Consider the following 15,146-nt stretch of genomic DNA (forward strand, 5'->3'; position numbering starts at 1 on the left):
CTCTATTAACCCCTTACAGGCCATAGTGGGGCGGGCACCCCATCACAGTTCCCACTAGAGCTTTTTCTGATTTGCAATAATATTAACATGCAGTTTGCTCATCAGTGTTACTTCAAAGTTCGGACAAATGAAAGGCAAGTTGACAACTCTTCTTGGAAAGTTTTAAGTGAAAGCAAATGCCTTTTATATACAAGAGTTAATTCTCTTTAACATAACCCTAATATTACTGCAACCTTTTCTAATGCAATGTCAGTGGAAATCAGAAGAAAAAGCTACTGAATAATTCATCTCTTGATTTTCCCTGGAATTACCTGGGGTCCTACTGCAACCTTACCCATTTTACATGCTTGATATATTTCCTCAACTCCAAACACATTATCTTTAATAAGTAAGGCTTTTTTTTAAAAAAGAGCTGTTTCAGTCTGTACCTCTTTCTTCTGGTTTCCTTGGACGACCTCCTCTCTCAAAGTACAGCAGCAAAGTCTTAGTAATCATCATTCGTAATGTAGGCATGCCAGCCCCCTAAATACCGCAAGCCCTAGGTGGTGAATTATTCTTATTCTTATTGATGTTAACAGAGAATCTGAGGTAAATGCCTGCAAATAGCTCTAAAAATGTAATGGACTGTGTTTTGGTACCTTAACTTTGTTTTATTTGACAACTTGATAAATGTGAAATGATCTACAAAGGTGAGGGGATATATAGCCAGATGCCTAGTGGCTCACATGTGATGAGAAATGATGGCATTTTAAAGATGCCAACTCCGGGTGGAGAGAGGGTGTAGGGACATCAACTGGAATTTTAAAAGTGCATTGTTGGAGACTAGGAATCTGGATTTCTGGGTTTGGTTCCCAGCACTGCTGTGTTGTAACTATGGACATATCAATTGATTAGCCTCTGTTTACCCAGCTGCTAAATTGGTAACATGAGTCCTAACTCTGAGAGCTGTTGTGAAGGTTAACTTAATCACTGCTTATAAAATGCATTGAGATTCTGTAATGAGAGATGCTATGGAAGTGTACAATATTGTTAGAATTCTAACTCCTATGCACCAGGAAGCAGAGTAGCATTCTAATTGAGTGTAAGAGTCAAAGCAGCTAGAGCTAGTCAGAAACTTTTCAGTGGAACTGTTTTCCATTGGAAAATGCTGCTTTGCTGAAATCTAAATGTTTCTTGGAAATGTGGTGATCCTGATGGCATTTTCGACAGAAATTTTTTGAAAATGATTGAAAATTGAAATCATATTTTGTTCTTTCTCATTTCACTTAGAGCTTCATATTTTGACTTCATGTTAATGTGTTTGGACTTAATGTTAATATAATATTGAAGATCAATAATATTTTACATTTACATATTATAATATTTTGACATTACAAAACTAAAGTTTTCAATAAGGTTGTTTAAATGTGTCTGAATCAAAATGTTAAAGAATTTCTATTCCACAAAACGTTTTGAGATTTTGACTCTTGATCTTGATTTGGGAGAAAAACAAATTTTGAAATCTCAAAATTTCCTGTGGGATGGAAATTCTGTTTTCCAACCAGCTCTACCTCCAGCAGAGTCATGCTGGGCTCAAGGAACATATCTGCCTGCTCAATCTCTTAGTGTTTCCCATTGTTCTGTATTTTCATCCCTGTCTCGAACAGGCTGTCCCTAGGATGGCATTTGGTAGACAGAGCTCTGCCTTTGACCCCTAGTCGGTCTCTAGTATGCAGGCTGTGCAGTTGTCCCTACGACTTCCGGTGAGCTAACCCCAAGTTATGAAAGCACTTTGCTAAGCTTTGCTCCTTTTTATTTTTGTCTTGCCATTTCAAGGGGGATCATAGGATGTAGCTCTTCCTTTGTAATGCTTCTTTCCGATGTGTGGCGCTCAAAGGTGATATTGAGCAATAACTCAGTAGTGCGGGGTTGGGACCATTTTGCCGTTCCCATATTACTTAAATGACAAGAGCATCCTGACCCGATCCTTGGCAGATGGGAAAGGGGCCTGGGAGTGATCTGGAATCAGGCACGGTACAGAAAAGGTTGAGAACTACTCACTGCTGCCAGCCATTGAGGAGAGGCAGTCACCTCACGGACAGCTCCTTCAGATCAGCCAGGATGCTAGTGTTACAAGGTAGATAATGTGGGGTGGAGCAAAGATTGATTGCTCAGTGATTATTTGGTATTTTCTCTCCCTCCACTTATCCAGCACTTCAGTAAAGACAGGGATCTGGATCAAAGCCTTTCTCCCCACACATACAAGCTTAGTATGGAAGCTGTGGCTTCCATCATATTCTAATTTCTTCCCCCTATGCCTCTAAATTGAAACCACCATCTATTAAATTGAGTTGCTTTTCCTGGATGCTTTGTATGTAAAGGGGCAGTTACTAAATGAGGATAGTTACAAAATAAGCATACATGGTTATTGTACTGCATACCCTGTATATGCATAATGGTAGTGCAAATGGCTTCATTGGCCAGGAATGCCTTTTAGTCTGTGTGCATTAGGCATGGCACAGGCAGCCCTTCCTCGCTGATGTGGGTCTTGTCACTGCTATCCAGACCAGATCTCCATACTCTGTACATAAGGCTATCCTTGAAGACCCTTGGCAGTTTCCTCAGGTGCAGAATCAGGTGGCCCACTTTGCAGGGCTGATAGGTAGGAGGAACACGTTTCATCAGTGCTCTGCAGACTGCTTTGGCTTTCTTTTCACTTCCAGTTGCAAGCTGTGGCATTGATGATGATCTGCAAAGTCCTGTATGTCACCCTTTGGATAGTGCCTCTCTCCATATCTATCACCATGGCATTTGAGGTCACGTGATGTGCTTTTGCTAGCAGTTCTAGATTTGTACATATGGGGGTTTCTGGCAGGGCGTTGGTCTGACAGAGCCAGTTTGTTAATCTTCAAGGCATAGTGCAAAGCTGAGCTGTTCACATAGGCTTTTGGCAAAGGGGTGTTCTTGTTTACTGGATTCTTTCTGTCTTAGGTAATATTCTGACTTGTTTTTAGTGTATGTTAACGGGCCCAGAAACAATTGTGAATAGTGAATAAAAATAGTAGTCTATGTACTGTAATTCTTTGATGTTAATGTAACCATGCTCTGAGCCCTTTAACCAAACAATTGAAACATATTTGCTCTTACTATATAGTAGCATTATTCAAAGTACCAGTCAAAAGAATATTATTCCTGGGGGAATTCTGCGCCAAAAAATTCAAAATTCTGCACACAATATTTTAAAATTCTGCAACATTCTGAATATTACATTTGTCAAAATAACACAATATAATCACATCAGTTTCAATTATTTTTGGTCATTTATTTCAAAATACCTGTCAGCAAGTATGTCTGTAACAATACAGACAACAAAAAAGATTCAGGAAATGTTTTTTGACAAATAGATTCCTGACTAGGCATATTAATGCAGAACTCTGAGTAATAATTCATTTAAACTACAATACAGAACTGTATTTCCCGCACCCCTTAGAAGCAGTGCAAAAGCTTGGGGAAGTCAGTAGTAATGGAGGAGCTGAGTGAGAGGGAAGTAAATTCCTGGGAAGGAGCCTGGGTGTGAACTTGGAGGGTTGTTGGTTATGGGAGGGAAAAGTACAGAATAGGTTTTTTGGGGGCTGGGGAAGGATTCTTAGGGAGCTTCCTTCATGCAGATGCTGGCTGACCCCTAGCCTCTCCCATTCAGTCAGGTACATCTGTCGCTGTCCCCATGTGTTCCTATACCCCCATGTGTCCTTGCACCCCCTGTCCACATGTGTCCCTCCACCCCCACTCAGATACCCTTTCCCCCGTCCCCATGTGGCCCTGCATCTAAGTTCCTTCTAAGCCGCGTGGCCATGCAGCTGCCTATTAAGCCCCATGCAGGGGCTCAGGGCTGCAGTGGGAAGAGGCGGCCCTCTCCACCAGCCCCAGCATGGACCTGCCACAGTGGGGAGAGGCACCCGGCCCGAGTGCAGGCCTGCTGCGATGGGAGAGGCACCCCTCCTCACCAGCCCCAGCAGGGACCTGCCCCGGATTTGCTGCGGGAGAAGAGCCCCTCCCTCGGTCTGGCCCAGGCCTGCCAGAACTGCCAGGGAGAGGAATCCCTCCCTCGGCCCGGCCCAGCCCTGCTGGAGCTGCTGCAGCGGGGGGATAGACACCTCTCCTCCAGCCCCAAGCTGCTGCTGCGGTCAGAGAGGGCTGGGGGGAGTCCTCTCTCTCTCTCTCACTGTCCCCACTGCAGCCTCAGAGCAGCCTGTACCCCAAATGCCTCATCCCCAGCCCCACCCCAGAGCCTGCAGTCCAACCCTCTGCCCCAGCCCTGATCCCCCTCCTGCACCCCAAACCCCTCGTCCCCAGTCCCACCCCAGAGCCCACAACCCCAGCCAGAGCTCTCATCTCTCCACATCCCAATCCTTTGCCCCCTGAGCCCCCTCCCACATTCTGAACCTCTCGGCCCCACCCCCACCACATGAATTTAGTTATGTGCACCAATATGAAGGTGATGTGTCACACATCACCTCCATATTTGTGCACATAACAAAATGCATTCTGCACATGGATTTAAAAAATTAGAGGGAACATTGCCCTGCACCCCCTTTGCCTGTCTCTGTCCCACCTCCCACTGTCCCCATGTGTCTGTGTCCCCACCCAGCCACCCCCTGTCCCTATGTAGCTCTGCACACCCTTCCCCAAATAGCCCTGCACCTCCCTCCCCCCTGTGGTCCTGTGCCTCCACTCCCATTCAGCCCCTGCCCCAGTCTGTCCTCCCCCACCAGCCCTTATGAGCCCCTGTCTGGACACACCCCCCAGCACCACGTGATGTCTGTGTTTCCATAGCCCCTGTCTCGTGACCTGGACCACTGTGAAGAAGGCAGGCTCTCTCTCTTCCCTCACTGGTGGGGATCTGCAGCTTTGTTCTATTGCCACAGTGCCCTCTGGTGGGCAAAGGGCAGAACTGCAGCAACATTTCAGCAGAAACTTTTTTCTGTGCAAAAAATTAAAAATATGTGGGGATCATTAATTATGCTCATGTTCAGTAGCACAGAATTCCCCCAGGGGTAGAATATGTAGAGTATTGCCCAATAACTCGGCATTACATTAGCAGATATGTAAGTGCAGTTCCAGGAGAAGTTTCCCCAGAGATGAGTGTGGCAGTTCTAGGAACATTGGAAGCTCAACTGTCACATTCAGGAAAAGTATGTCAGGAACCTAAGGTCTCTCCAAGGGTATGTGGGGGAGAGAATTAGTTGTTCCAGGCATGGCGTAATGTAGGTCTTGGATTGCTGGTGTTATCAGGACTAAAAAGCCTTCATAAAAAGTGCAATTAGATGTGCCTTGTTGCTGCTGCTGGAGTAGAGACCTGTTTGGGTTAGTGTTCTCCAAACACAACAATGGAAGTTTACTCAAGATAGTCTCCAGAAGTGGTGACACAGAGGTTGCTGTGCTGGGAGCAGGTGTTAGACAGAGGGGCTAGTTTGCAGTGTTTGCAACTTGTTCAGAAACAGGAACCTGTGTGAATGAGTCGGTATGGTCAGAAAGGATGACTTAGTGCAGCATAGTACTAATGGCATTGTCAGTACCTGCTGCTGGCTTCTGTATCACTTCTGACTGGCCAAGGAGAACAACGGCCATTGTAGATACTCAGTGGGGAAGATTCTGGTCCTGAGGTGTGCTGAGTGCCTCTTCTGAGATGCTGTGCCCCTCAATCCTAAGGATCTTGTGGGTTTGGTTCAATGAATACCTAACGCTCAGTGTTAAAACTTAAATTGGTTCTGTCACCTAGACTGTAATGAGCCTTTGTGCAAAAATAAATAGGTATGTGAGTGTCAATTAAGGACAGAGAATCAGGCTTAAGTTAGGAATCTCTGCTTCGTTTGGTCTCTTTCACAGCCCCAATTTTCATATTATTGCAAAGTGCTGCTGCCCAAAGGGTGTTCAGGTAAAAGTTTTTGTTCCCGCAGGACCTGAACCAGTAGCTGTTTTATGCGGAGGCTTTACATGTTGTCCCATTTACTGGGTATGTCAGAGCTGTGTAGCTTGTGGCTGTTTTCAGATTTCTTCCACCTTACTCTCACTGAATGGTCTCCGACTCCACAAGCAGGTCCATGAAATCAGATGGGCTTTCGGAGCAGGATATTAGCAGAATCTCGTCTGCTGTATCCCAGGCCATGAGCTGCTGCAACCAATGAAGCATTGCCTCCTCACACGGCTTCAAGAAACCCCATACTTTTGTTCCATGGACTAACAGGCCTGGGAGTGCCGCGGAAGTTGAGATGGCTGAGTGATCAGACACACAAGGGGGTGCAGTAGTATCTTTTATTGGACCATCTTCTCTTGGTGAAAGAGAGAGGCTTTCAAACTACACAAAGCTGACCCTAAGAAGAGCTCTGTGTAGCTCGAAAGCTTGTCTTCTTTCACCAACAAAATTGGTTCAATACAAGATATTACCTCCCCTACCTCGTCTCTCTAATATCCCGGGACCAACACAGCGACAACAACACTGCAAACAGTGGCTGAGTGATGGCAGCTGAGATACGGTGATGTTTACAGCTATGCAGGTTGTCCTGCAAATCCACCATACTATTCAACTAGTGGCATTACATACTGAGAAATCTTACAGCATCCTGGATTCAATTAAGAGTACAACTGTGAAGAGAACCGCCTACTCTTCATCTATACTACAGAGCAGTGACAGCTCCAGCTGTTTATCCCCAGGGCAGAGGGGCTTCAGCTGTGAGTGCTGCTTGGGGGTGGGGGGTGGGGTCAAGCTGTCAGTGTCCCACAATGTCCGACACAATGAAGTAGGTGGAAGAGCCCCTGGTGAGGTCACGCACCACCGACAGAGAGGGACATGAACTACGGCAGTAATTATGGCGGTGGCTGTATGTTGACCTACTTAATTTTGTAGTGTAGACAGTGCCCTAGGATCTGGAGAACAGATTTTGCATGCGGTGTATTGGCCAAGTAAAGCAGGGTCTAACTCTCAAATCGGTGGCATTCTGTATATTTCACAATAACTTTTGAGCGTCACATCTGATCAATTCCAGGATATCAGTGAATGTTCTAGGCATTAATGACCAGAACCCTCTTGATTTTGGGGAAAATTGGAAGAACCAAAAGGGGGAAATGGGGGAGACAAAAAGCCCCTGGCATCTGGTTAGCACCTCTGTAGGTGGCTATATATCAAAGAACTGGTTGTTGGCAGCCATTAACACCTTCCAGCATAACAATATCCCCTATCTCAGCTCTGTCCAATCTCCCAATAGCTAGAGTTTCAAAATGCTGACAACCTGAAAGAGAAAGGAAAGAAAGAAAAACATGGGGCGAGGAATGGGAGCACATGCAGAATCCTGGGAATAGGGGAAAGAATAATGGGGGAGCCACACATGCCCCCTGGTATGGACAGAATGGGGAGAAAGGTAATACACAGACCCTGGCAGGTGGAGAATGGGGGACGCTGGTATTGGGGGGAAATTGGGGTGCACAAAGCCCACACAAGGACACACACGGGACACACACGGAACCTCTGATGAGGAGAAGGGGATACACAGACCCCTGGGGGGAAGGGAATGGGGTATTCTTGAATGGGGAAAAAGTGGGGCGTTGGGATAAAGGGAGAATGAGGGAGCACACAACGCCCCGGTATGGGGGAAAGGGGCTATATGGAGGGTTGGTGGGAGTCTCTGAAGTAGAAGGGGATGTCACACAGGAAGGTTTAGTGGGGGATAGAGGGATGCGAGAAGCCCAGGGGGTGTGCAATGCACTCAGTCTACAGAAGCAAAAAAAGTGTGCAATCTCTAGTCCTAAACTCAACAGCTTTTCTCCACTTTGTTTTACAATGCCAGCGTCACAAGGTTACTGTACCACTGAAACACAGGGCAAGCATGGGGCCTAAAATCTGGAAAATGCTGAATGATCTCTCAGGTGGCTAAATATTTTGATAACTCCCAGAGCTATTTGCAGACATAAGAGGATCCTGGCCACCTAGAACGTTCTGTATGATTGAAGACCTGGTAAATATTCAACCCTTCACTTCTGGAGAGCTGGCTTCCTGTGTCAGTATCCCTACTGGTTGGAGAAAAGCAAAGAGCACCAGTCTCTGAGCACCATTCTCTCATTGCCTGTCAGGGACACACAGAACTCATCAGAAGAAACAGGGGCGACTCCAGCTGGGTGATGTGGCTGAGGATTATTACAGACTGCAGAGTAAGTGATTATGCTTGGTGAAGAACAGCTTGTTTCCCAGGCAGCTAAAAGGGAAGCTGGAATCCCGTGCAGCTAAACAAAGCTTTTGCTTTCATGAAGAGCCCTTCGTAATCGAGGCATCGCAAAGCACTGACTAGTGAGTCACTGCAGATAATGATAGTGCAGGGCCTGCACAGGCAAATGTGTCAGCCATCATGTGCTCACAATAGCTTGTGATCATTGGTGACCGAACCATTTGTGATGGCCATGATTCCAAAGTGCAAGTCGCAGCCTGAGGCTTTCCAAGTTCTTCCGGGACCTCCAGTGAATGAAAGTGAAGATCAACTAAGAAAAACATTTAGTGGAGGCCAACCATCCTTGGATAAAGAAAAGGAGGACTTGTGGCACCTTAGAGACTAACCAATTTATTTGAGCATGAGCTTTCGTGAGCTACAGCTCACTTCATCAGATATCTGATGAAGTGAGCTGTAGCTCACGAAAGCTCATGCTCAAATAAATTGGTTAGTCTCTAAGGTGCCACAAGTCCTCCTTTTCTTTTTGCGAATACAGACTAACACGGCTGTTACTCTGAAACCATCCTTGGATAGGTAGTCTGGACTCCGCCAGATCCATCTTGACCAAGACATAGCTAGGAAACTGGCCACAGTGATAAGCAATTTGATTCTCTTTTTGAGAAAGGTTGCTTTGATTCACTGGCTGTTTATCACTCAGAACATCTCGATCAACTGGGACTTTGTGGATGCTGCCAAGGAGAAAAAATAAACATATTTTCATGTCCCTCATAGCCCCTGCAGAAGAGTCCAGAATTCTTTACTCCACTTACCTGACACCTTCCAAGTCTCCCTGTCTCACCTATTTACATCAACCCTTTTTGCTTTCTCTGCAGAGAATCTACTGTTAGAGGGAGGTGCTGACAATGACTAGGTGGACTGAGGCTGATTTGTTATATTCATTGCAGTGGGAGTTTTGCAAGGAGTAATACTAAGGAGTGAAAGACTAGGCTGCATGTGTATCAGGAGGGAATGAGATGTGATGCTGGGAGAAGGTAGATGTTAAGGTGACAATACAAAGGCTGGAAAGTGTCTGATGAAAATAGAAGATAAATGGGTGGCGGGGTCTATGAAACGGAACAGTGAGTGTATAGGGAGTAAAAGAAAAGGAGTACTTGTGGCACCTTAGAGACTAACAAATTTATTTGAGCATGAGCTTTCGTGAGCTATAGCTCACTTCATCGGATGCATTCAGTGATGCTTATGATAAATGTCTGGTGTGGTCTACTGGAATAGACTTCTTTTAATCAAATCCAATCAGGCCTCAAAGCACCATTGCTTTTTTCTTACCCTTCCCAACTGGCGTGTTTAGAGGAAAAACTACAGTCCAATGGAGTGTGTTTGTATACATGTGTGTTTGCACACCAACTAAAATGCTCAATTGAATTTAAAGGGAATCTGTCCACTTGAAATCTAATCAGTTACATGAAGTTCCTTTTGGCTGTTACACCTGCCCGTGAGATCTCATCCCAATTTGGTGGCTTTATAGTCATGTTTCCCTATTACTTTTTGTTTTTGCTTTCCCTGCTGGTTACTATGCGAAAAAACCCCACAATCAGGAAAAACTAACCCACTACACTGGGGAAATGGTGAAAATAACTATTCGCAAAGTGCTGTCAAATGAACCAAGTAAACAAACTGGAAAAAAGAATTTTTGTTACCCCTGTTGGCTAAAGTAATCTGAGGAAATGCTTTACAATGATAGGTCAAAATTGTTCAGACAACGTGGTTTTTAACTCAGTGGAGTCCCTTTTACATTTTACAGAAATATTAACCAGTGTATTATCAAGACAGGTTATCATTAAGTTCACATAGATTTGTGTGTTAAAAGCCAATGCTACCAGGCTGCATTGTTTGTGATTTGTTTCCATATTTAATCTATTAAAAGGACCTTATCAACGTATGTTTCATAATTTTTTTAATTGCCTTTTCCCCCCCCCTCCCCCCCCCACTTGCCATTCACAATTCTCTTTGAAACTGAGCTCAGTTTCCCTCAGGAAATTTATCTCCCTCCATTGTGTGCACACTGCTTTTTATTGTAAAATTGCCCAGGAATGCAGGGCTGCTGGCATGGATTTGTTTTGCTTCCAGTGAAAAGGGAACTGGCACCTTTTATTCTGACATGGGTGGGCAGATCTGATTGCAAGATCGATGCCTTCAACACTAAACTTGGATCCAAATCTGACATAGAAAAATCCTGATTTTTGGTGGGAAGGTTCAAATCCGTATCCTGAGCTGAACTTTTGTAGCTCAGCCTCTCTTAAAAATAAACAAACTGTTTTATTATTCTGGTAGCGCCCAAAGGCGTCAATACCATACAGATGAATAATAATTGGTACGTGGCAAACGGATAGAGATTGGTCACATTTTCAACCTTTCGCAACGGTGTCCCAAGTGAGTTCAATAAACTTGTACGGTCCTAATGAAATTCTTGCATTTTTAAAACCAGAAGCAGTTGTTAGGATTTCCTTATTCTGCGGTTAATTGTTTACCTGGAAGAACCCATCACGGTGCTTTGCCAGCTATCAGGAATAAGAAAAGAAAAGTGATCAACCTTCAATGGCCCCAGGAGCCCTGTTGGGAGTATCAGTACTTTACCTGGGTGTATGAGAGCCATGTGAAAATAGTGAATTCTGCAATATGATTTCAGAGCTGCTATTTACTGCTACTCATCTTAGCCCTGATTCGGTATGATCTTTAAGCACATGTAATTTTAAACAGGAGTGAAGATTCCAATGAAGACTGCTCGCTTCCTTTATTTAAAAAAAAAAAAGTGGAAAAAAACAAACAAGTAAAAATGCACACTCTGATTTGTGTTCCCCCATGCTGGTGCGGAAGGGTGTCAGTTCCATGTCTCTGTACCAGCTGATGCCTTGGTACCTGGCTGGGGACATGGATTCCCTTGGGATCTCCACATAGGGGAGGGAGCAGTTTCAAGCTCTGGCTAAATGCCTGCTGCCAGGGGCTACTCGGGAGGATGAGTGCATCTTTTGGGAGACCTACAGGTGTCCCTTAACGTCCAGCACTGCTAATGTCTTGGTGCAGACTCTCCGGGGGCGAGGTGGGGAGTACATTCAGGTGTGCTTTCCCCCCGAGGCCTCTGCCAGTTAGTATGATGGCAGAAGCCAGAGCAGAGCTGGGTGACCTCTTTGCGTAGTGAATTTGTGAGGTGTATGGGAGGATATGGGTACACTCGCTGACAGATTTCTGGGAAGGCAATCCAAACAGCCTTGAGTGAAGTTTGTACGCAGCATGCTCAGGGTTAATGCAGCAGTATCGGCTCCGAGCCCATCACGCTGGAGTGCTGCATGTGATGTGATCAAGCTGTGGGAAAGCTACGCTGCCATTGGTCAAGGGGAGGGAAAGAGGAAAAACCCATTAATTTAGACAGTGACAAATGAGTTGCTGTGCAGGATGCCTCGCTGTTTTGTCAGATGTGGGGAGTGATGCAGAAGCTGCAAAGGCAAATGTATTTTCTGTCCAGATCTTCACAAGCGGAGCATCGTGGATGGCAGCTCATCTGTCATTACTATCCCAGTGTACAGCTTCATAGGGCTCTCTAATGAGGCTGTACATGGTGCTTGAGGGATGAAGATCTTAATGATGTCTTTAAAATGTAATTCTCCCCCCCTCCACCCCCCGCCCACATTCGGGCAGACATTCGTGTTCTGTTTCAATAGCCCTTTGTTTCTCGTACTTGCTTTAGCTCTCTGGACACTTCAAATGCGGCACTGTTATGGATTATAAATGTTATGGCGAGAAAATATGTAGGGGCGTATCTTTAGACTGAGCTAGCCTAGTCAGAGCGTGTGAAAGAGACGAGGTGTGTATGGGATACAGTGTATGGGAGCTTTTGGAAACCCCTGCATTTTATATCACTGTGCAGAAGATGTAAACATCTGGGAAGCCATGCTGTGACGTGTTTAGCTTGTGTTGTGCAGAGAGACGGTAACATTGACCACTCCTGCCCAAAGCCTGAGAAATTTGGACTTGTGTGGGGCGCTAAGAGGGGGTTAAGGGGAATGGAATTGCAACTCCTTAAGCAGCAGGTACCCTGTGGGGCTGCAGTGTAACCTTTCCACAGCCACTCCTGGGTGTTGGTGCCACCGAATCCACATAATCATGGACCCTGCAGCCTCAATGCCACTGTAGCTCCATTACATCTTGGCCTATTTGAGACCAGTGTATAGCTTAGGCTGTAGCAGAGCATGCCCCCATGTGGCTGCTGAGCCCTTGTGTCAACCCTCCATGCTCTTTTGTAGTTCACCCAAAGTCATTAGCATATGTTACACAGGCACTAGCGAGTGAGTGGCGTTTTTTTGTAGAATTCTCGTGAACAAATGGTTTCCCGCCCTGAACCTAGTCTGTATTTATCTCCTTTCTATTCAAGTACTATCTGAGTGAGAATTGCCAGCTTTCTATATTTACAACCAGCTCTTTCACCAGGGGAAATAAATGTTTCTGTTAACAGGGCAACTATAGTCTAGTAGGACAGCACAGGCTATTAGCTCACTGTGACCTTAGCCAAGTCACTCAACAGCTCTGTGGCATCAGATGAATAGAGCTAATGATGCTCACTCACCTTTATAAAGTACTTTGGGATCTGCAGAGGGAAAGTTCCAGATAAGTATGAAATGCATTTGTTGTTCTTTTATACTGACAACACTATATTTCAAATGTTTCCGTAATCTGAAGGGGCCTGAACCTGAGCACTGCCAAGCACCTGTAATGCCTATTGTCTTCACTGTGGTCAGAACATCTCAGCATTCTGCTTAATTGGGCAGAATAGATTTTCTTCTTCTTATACTGATGATGATGATAATAATATTAATAATAAAAACTTACTGCAAGTCTAGTGCAGTGCTAGGATAGGAACAATACAATCTGAGAGTTTTGCTTTATCCAGCCTCCGGAAGGATGAAAAAGCTAGAACTGCTGGTTAAAAATAAGGGGTGATAAATGAGTAGCATTTGTACATTAAAGCTCGAGGAAGCTGATTCAGGTTTATGGGGTGGCAGATAAATGGCATAGAGAATTGGAGGGAACAGTTACTGGCCATCAGTTTGTCATTCCCGTGGTGTCTTCTCCTGGTTCCACTCCTTACACTTTGTCCTCTGGGGCAAAGTCATCTTGATGTTGCATGTCTTTGCAACACAACATCAGGATGCTCAGACATACGCGTTACCATGTAAGAATCTTACAGCAGTCCCAAACTCCCCTGCCCACCTCTCTCTCACTCACCTTCTGGATGGTAACAGTGTCCAGCATCTGTTTGGTGCTTTCCTTTGTGTGGACTATTATACAGAAAGTTAATAGTCCATTTCAATGACATGGGGCCTGATTCTCCTCTCACTTTTGCCGGCATAAATCTGGAGTAACCTCATTGCAGGCGTGGATTTACACTGGGGTAAAACTACCACTGTGAGAGTTGGTTGGGATTTCTCAGGCATCCTCTATCTACTGAGCTTGCACACTGAAGATCAATGACCTTTTTGAGATGCCTAGAGATCAAGAGTTTAACTGATTGGGTAGATATTCTTTCAGCTGCAGTGATTATTTCATTATTCTATTAATGACACTCGTGTTCAACAGCTTGATGTCATTGTGAGGATGTGACATTCAGCTCAGGGTGTTTAAGGTGTTAAGTTAGATCACAGCACCCTCCAATATAGTTTCGGTCTCTTTCCTTCCCTGCAGCTTTCCCTGTGTTTGTCAGGTTTCTCTCTCATTCTTACTCTTATGAGCCTTTCTTCACCAAAATTGCACCTGGGGGAAGTCTGCAACTCTTCACTGGGCCCCAGCATGTCATTTTCTTTAAATGTCAGTGCCCACTGTGGTGCCCCTTATAGGGAAAGCTTTGACTATTTTGAATTGGAGTGGAAAGGCAACCCTGAGCCAGAGATCTACAAGGTGATATGAAACACCATGGCATCTCAGAAATAAAGGGCATTGAGTGCCGTTGCCTGTGGCTCTCTTTGCTTGATTCCTGCCATCAAAGGATCTCAATATATCAGTGTTCAGTGTTGACTCCAAACATAGAACTGAAGTCCTTTTTTATGCACAAGGAATGCCTATGGGAGTTGTTCCTTTCCTTATATACAGAGGTGGATACGTCCTATTATACTGCAATTATTGCCAAAGCCTTTGTTATATTATCTAGCTGTAAAAACTAGAGGAGAGAACTAGGGGGGGGAGAGAAAACCTTTTGTAGTGATAAACACCCATTTTTTTCATGGTCTGTGTGTATAAAAACATCTTCTGTATTTTCCACAGTATGCATCCGATGAAGTGAGCTGTAGCTCACGAAAGCATATGCTCAAATAAATTGGATAGTCTCTAAGGTGCCACAAGTACTCCTTTTCTTTTTGCGAATACAGACTAACACGGCTGTTACTCTGATAGCTGTAAAAATGTGTCTCTTACCACTCCTGAACCTTTGAAAGTTTGCTCCCTACCAAGAACCCATTTAACGTTTAGTGCTTTGCTGCCATCTGGAGGAGGGAAAGTAATGCCTGAGAATGACTACTGATCTAATTTTAGATTAGAAGTAGCCAGTCTATGCCTACTATGTGTGGCTTTCTTTAAGCAACAGAGACTTTGCTGATAGCAAAAACAAATAAATGGTGGCTCCTCTTGAAGACATTCTTGTGAGTGAACGCGTATTTTGTTAATTCCTAATAAAATCTGCAGGGCTGGCTGCAAATCATCATTACCAAAGGTGTGACAGTGCCTTCTGTACTATTCTTAGGTATGCTTGTTATGGAGGAGAATGCATCTGCGGTTCCTTGTTCCCTGGGCTGCGACCTGGCGGGGGGGGCCGGGGGCGGGGCGTGCTGACCACTATGGGAATGTAGGTGTCTTGCATTGCTTTGTAATGATCCCTTCTAGCTAACCTAGGAGTGGTGTTCGTTAGGT

The 15,146-nt window shown here is 44.9% G+C and overlaps 1 protein-coding gene across 4 annotated transcripts in view; it reads left to right on the forward strand.

The window, feature by feature from the left end:
- ABLIM1 (actin binding LIM protein 1) overlaps window positions 1-15,146 on the forward strand; it is a 143,425-nt gene that overhangs the window by 11,931 nt on the left and 116,348 nt on the right. The gene's annotated exons all lie outside the window — the stretch shown is intronic.

This window comes from Eretmochelys imbricata, chromosome 7 (assembly GCF_965152235.1).
Source record: "Eretmochelys imbricata isolate rEreImb1 chromosome 7, rEreImb1.hap1, whole genome shotgun sequence".
Classification (NCBI taxonomy): Eukaryota; Metazoa; Chordata; order Testudines; family Cheloniidae; genus Eretmochelys; species Eretmochelys imbricata.